This window comes from Rhyacophila brunnea, unplaced genomic scaffold (genome assembly GCF_057557595.1).
Source record: "Rhyacophila brunnea isolate RB1 unplaced genomic scaffold, BYU_Rbru_1.0 scaffold_12, whole genome shotgun sequence".
Taxonomy (NCBI): domain Eukaryota; kingdom Metazoa; phylum Arthropoda; class Insecta; order Trichoptera; family Rhyacophilidae; genus Rhyacophila; species Rhyacophila brunnea.
Window position 1 is genome coordinate 5,558,895 of NW_028232774.1, and position 6,828 is coordinate 5,565,722.

Consider the following 6,828-nt stretch of genomic DNA (forward strand, 5'->3'; position numbering starts at 1 on the left):
CAAGTACACTCCAAAACGAGTTTGTATATCTGGGATCGACTATCAGTGGAAAGGGCGGATGCGAAACGGAAATAAGAAGGCACACACAGATTGCAAAAAATGCGATGACACGCCTTACCACTATATGGAAGGATCGGGGAATTTCGATTGCCACAAAAATGATGCTCGTGCAAACATTAGTGTTCTCGATATTTCTATACGGAGTCGAGTCGTGGACCCTGAAGGCAAGGGAACGGAAGGCAATTGATGCCTTTGGGATGTGGTGTTGGCGCCGAATGCTTCGCATTTTTTGGACGGAGCACAGGATGAACCAGTCAATCATTCAGAGACTGAAGATAAAGGAACGGCTCTCGACAATATGTCTGAGAAGAATTCTGCAGTTTTTTGGACATATTATCAGGCGCGGACCGGACAACCTGGAGAAACTGGTAGTTTTGGGTGGCCTCCAGGGAAGACGAAGCAGAGGAAGAGCGTCTGCGCGATGGAGCGACCAAGTGAAAGAGCTGACTGAGGGGCACCATCCATTCTGCCCTGAGAGAAGCGGAAGATCGAGAAGGATGGAAAGTCTTGGTCGCTCAAAGGACGGCGAAATTTAAATGTGGTCACGATCCTCAGCCATGAGTGCACGACCAAGAAGAAGAAGAAATCCATGCACGTGTACAGGCGCTATAGTACAGCGTTTACACGTGGATTTACTGCTGACAGTACGTATTATCGTGGCCATAACAAGAAAATGCATGTGTAAACATGAATTATCATGCAAGTTGCAAGATTGCATGCGTGAATCAAAAAACTTCAGAAGCTTAAGAATTTTCACGCAATAATTGATACTTGCATGGTGGTGTGCATGCGCAGTAGAACGATAGTAACAAACCTGCCGGAAGAAATACAAGAAGAACTATACCGCACAGGACATTTGACGTTTACCGATTATCTACGAACCTGTCTAAATCTGTCAAATAGCACCATACAATGACAACATCGCATCTCGTTTACACTTGAAGAATGAGATTGGAGAGGCAGTCAGCACTTTTAGGTATAAACAGTTATTATCGCGATAGTTTAAACTACACACTTTTAGTGCAAGTAAATTCATGCAATGTGTACAAGCGCTATAAGGTCATAAACTTATTTAATTTTTATAAATCTTTTGCAAATATGCAACTATTTTAGATTATATTTGCATTGAAAATCAAATTTTATTTAGTATTAGTGTTCAGCATAGTTCTGATTAATATTTTTAGATTTTCTCCGGTTTTTTTTATCAATCCTAATTTTGCAGCTACTGCTTTCTTCCATAAGTATTGTGAGTTTTTCTGTGCCGAATTTAATGAACCCGTGTTCTATCATACAGTACTGGCACAACTCGTAATATTCTTACTTGTATATCCATGGTTCGGCGTGTATTTTAATTAATTACCTTATAGATTTTCTTAACTAAGCCAGAATCCATGCCCGAGTTCTACTCTGGTGCGCACTTTTTGATGACTATTTTGTATGCTGTACGCTGTTGGTACAAGTTTATATGGCATGAATTGCGAGAAGTGAGTGATAGCTTATAAATAGCAATAGCACACATCGAGTGATGTTTTAAATATGTGAGAGAGTGCAGTGCACTTACATGATGTTAGAGCAGCCGCCACCAGTTGTGACTTCACTGGGAATCAAAATCCGGAATCTCCGAGGAACTACAAGGACGGCCGCCTACATGATGCAGGTCTCAACAACATGCTCAGTAATTTGAAAAAAAATGAAACACGCAAAAGTTTTGATTTTTGAAGTTATACTTCTTTTGGCGCGTTTGGGAAAACAGATCAGAGTGTATTTTTCACGTGTGACCGGCCACGATGTAACACATAATTTTTATAATTTATATTGCATTCGGGTTGCGTAATACTTTGAAAAATTTATCGTTGTGTTAGGCGGATTCAAATTTGTTTCTGTTAACCTTCCTAATTAATAATTACGGAATGAAGCAATAAAATAATTTGAAACCAGCGGCGCTTTTCCTGAGTGTGTAACAAGATAATTAAAATAGTACTATTAAATAATATTAATAATTACGGAATGAAGCAATAAAATAATTTTAAACCAGCGGCGATCCAATAAGCGGCCATTTTTCTGAGTGTGTAATTTGACAAGATAATTAAAATAGTAATATTAAATAATATTAAGGCTTTACCTCAGTTGAGGCACGGTCTAAAACAGGGGGGGGCAAACTTTTTGGATGGAGGGCCAAATTCAAGAATTCAAAATGAGCGGCGGGCCGCAAGTAAAATACCATTTTTAGATATACACTATTTATTATCACGAAAAATAAACAATAAAAAAAATTAATGAGAAGAGTGAAACTGTTGTACATTTTTTTAAATTAAGGTGTTAATTTTGTAGTTGATATTCTCAAAACTGCTTGTAAATGGGCATCGGAGATATTTGATCGTAAAGAATTTTTATTGAGGTTCATGATCGAAAATGTTTGTTCTTATATATAGGTTGATCCAAAAATAACGAACATTTTTCTTGCATAATCTTTAAGTTGGTCGAATTTATCTGAATTGAGGGCATTGTAAAATTTGAGATTTCTTCACGGCGATGCAATTCTCTTAAATCAGTATCACACTGCAGATCAATAATCTCAAGTTGTAGCTCTGTCGGACACTAATAATATCTATTAAAAATGGATCGCGTACTATTGCTAAACAAATTTTAATCTATTGTCAATATTTTTTTTTAAATTATAAAAAAGTTATTCGTAATCAGAAGTACAGTTAATGATGGCGGGCCGCAAAAAAATACCCGGCGGGCCACATGCGGCCCGCGGGCCGCAGTTTGCCCCCCTCTGGTCTAAAAGATAGTGGCTAGGCGATGCGCGGATTGCGGGTCCAAATGACGTATGCCAAACGATGTCGCGCCTATAGTTGAAAATTATTTGCCGTTTCACTGATGTGAGGGTGGAAGTAGTCCGCAGACAGTGCAATGTGTAGATAGCAGTTCAAACCTAAAAATTACAACATTTTTAATAATTCAATATTTTAATAATCAGCAAAACACTGCCGTGCGAACGGACATATGATCGCCTCCCGCCGGCTGAAGAAATGCTTACGTGCCGGGTGTCAGTTGTCGCATCACAGGAATGAACGAGTAAACAGTGCATTCCTGTCATTGTGTCGTGTGAAATCCATTGTTGGATTGATAACGTTTGTACCTTAATCAAATTTCGCAGACAAAATCCCAGGAATCAATCCGCAGTGTGGGAACAAAAACAATAAATTTACCCACGCTGTGGATAGCATTTTCTTTGTCTACTTTCAATATAAAAACAGACATGGCAATCCAACAAGAGATCAGTACCTTAAATTCGTTCGTCTTAATTACACGCTTCTCGCTTCAACGTTAAAATAATTTGCATTACAAACACTATCGTCGTAAATCTAGTTTATAAACTTTATATTGTACAAGCTGTAAATTGAATTTGTAATTTGTGTTAAGGGATAATAAATTTGGGGAATTACTTTTATACGCATCAAAACCTTCTGATTCTATTCATCACCTACCCCTCATCACACCATCCCTTACCTCAGATGCATCGCCTTAATAATGACGGAATGAAGCAATAAAATAATTTTAAACCAGCGGCCCTTATTCTGAGGTGTAATTTAACAAGATAATTAAAATAGTAATAGTAAATAATATTAATAAATACGGAATGAAGCAACAAGATAATTTTAAACCAGCGGCACTCCATTTCGATTTCCTACCAATAAGAAAAACTAATAATTTGGATTGTTTGATGAACCAAAGAAACACTTTTATTTATTTCGTGAACCTGATTCTAAGTCACCACACCAGAGCTAGTCGGAGAATCTAGGTTATTGTTTTTGTTACGCCAAAGAAGTATAACTTCTAGTATAAATAAGTACACACACCGATTTTTTATAAGATTTACTTCACAATTTTATTAACCCTTAATCAGGCCCCAGGAATTTATTAGAGCAATATTATTATAATTTATTTCAATACTTATATAGAGAATACTTTACCATTCATTGCCTGATAAAAAAAACAGTTAAATTCTATGTGGGAAGGATATTACCATGACTTAAATCCAACACCATGTCATTAGGATGCCAAGCTGTCTGCAAGACCTAACAAAACAGTTGGCTATGCTAGTAATGAATAAGTATCTACTTAAATTCAAAGGATTGGATAGTGTATAATTAAATTCAACTTCAATCTGACATTTCAAGCATCTCACATATCGCCATATCAAATGAGACATTTGAATATAAAAAAATGCCTGTAGGTTATGTAAACATAAGAACAGACTTCAAACCGGAAGACCATTTTGTTTTTGGAGCTGCCAATAAAAGAAAATAATGAATTTGTTACCAATACGTGCAGATAACACATACGATCGGATTGCGTATAAGAATCCTGTCCAGAGTCCATTCATTGAATTTTCCCTATTTATTTCATTCATGTGGGATGGGTCCAAATAAAATACTAGAAATGATTTCTCACATTGCTTTTATTGTAAATATTTTTTTTTAATTGTTGAAACTTATAATAGAGTAAAATGAAACATTTTGACAAAATTAAGAATAACAATAAATTCACTACATCAAAGATTCTTTCTTATAAGGTATATTTTTCATTTCATAAATATATACACATCTCAAATTAAACATGGAAACAATCAATGAATACTTCACCAGCATCTTTTACCTAAATACATACATATTTCTCTTTGTAGATTTTCAGGGCACTTCTGTTTTACGAGCAATTTCTAGCATGCATGATTATTTGACGGAAATTAAGAAAAATATTCATCAGACATATGAAATCAATATTTTTATACACAAAATCCAACTACAGTAAAACCCCATTAATACGAACACTGTTAATTCAAAATTCACCGTAAATCGTAAAATTTGTTAAAATTCATAAAACCTATTTACATATATAGCGATTTTCACTAATTCGATGAATGAACCATAATAGTCACCATTGATTATACATTTAAAGAAATTGTATCGGAAATGGAAACTTACAAAATAGCAACAAAACCCTATTTTTTTTCAAATTTTGATGTGTTTTTTGCCATACATGTGTATGTATTTCGTGATTCGATTTTTATTTCGATCTTCGGTTCCGTCGATTTCGTATTAACGGAGTATCACTGTGAGATATCAGATTTAATATTAATATAAACATTAACATTAATAAAAAAAATAGCCTTTCATATTGTAATGGTTTATTATGGAAACATCAAACAGAAATGCACCAAACTTTCTTCTAATTAAATATTTTGCTTTGTTGAGACAAGAACAAACGTATTAAAATAGTACAGAATTATCCTTAATATCCAGAGTTGATTAATTTTAAACAAAAATAAGTAGTCAAAGTCAGAGAGAACATTGTTTATCTTGTTTAATACCATTACATGGTATAAAATTAAAATTATCACGAAATGAGAAACAAAATATGACTTAAAGGGAGTTATTATACTTTATATGGAGACTGAAAGGCTGAACTTTGATATTGCGGTATTTCTGATTTGCCTGATTTTCTGAGCCTGTTTAGTCCTATCATTATATAATTGCCATGACGCTTGATTTACATATAACAACAGGACCAGACTTGTTTTGTTCAAATTTTACAATTTACAAGTTTTCCAAGTTGTAAAATTTGTACACAAGTTGTTCAATTCATATAAATGTAAAATTTTACACACAAGTTGTACATATGTAAAATTTTACAAGTTTTGTTTATAACAAGAATTGTAATTCATGAAACACAAAAATGATAATGAAAAAAATATTGTTCTAATAATATATCATTAAAGCTATTGCACGAATGGGTAGTATTAGTATTGCAAACGATGTTTCATAGTGAAACAAAAAAAAATATGCGCCTAAAGATTCTTGATAAATAATAAATTATCAAGCATTTAATTGACAAAATACACACTGAAAATATAAATATTTTTTAATGAATTCTGGAGCATTCAATTTCAGTACATGTCTTGTAATATAATTATAATATGTAATATAAATATGCACTCCTAATTATTGACAATACATGAAACAAAACCTTTATACACATTTTGCATTATCTACTAAGAAAATTGGATTTCATTACGAAAAAAAATATATGCACTATGTAGTAAACTGAGATAGACTATTTCGCTTATATGTTATGTACATATAGATTTTTCTCAGATGTAGCACAATATTAAAATGAGCCCCAAATATTCATCTCGTACACATTCTGTAAATTATTCTTATAAGTTAGAATGTTACTCTTCATCAGTCATCACAGTGGTGTTTGTTAATATTTATACATTAAAAAAATGATATTCTAAACGACACATCTTCATATTATTTATATTTATTCAATAGGTACACGTATAAAAAAAAATATGCAACTGAAATGATGATCTCAGTCACGCTCTTAATAATTAGGCCTAGAGGTGAAATCCTTGAAACATTACTATAGCATTTTATAAAAAACCAAGATTGGATAATAAAAATGTTAAATAAATACATAAGATTGAGGATTTTTTATTCATATTTTTAATCACTATAAAAGTGCAGTAAGTATATTTATTGAAGTGCATTGTGTAAAAAATTAAACACTGTGGTATTCCAATGCTAGACTGTAATTTGATATTTCAAAAAAACAGGGAGATGATTTTTAACAGAACAACTATTTGTGTATGTACTCATTTAATTGGGATATAATAATGATTAATTGGTATTAAATTATAATGATATGCTATGAAGCTACAATTGATGGGTTACGATAGTGTAAAGTTTTTGTCCTAGC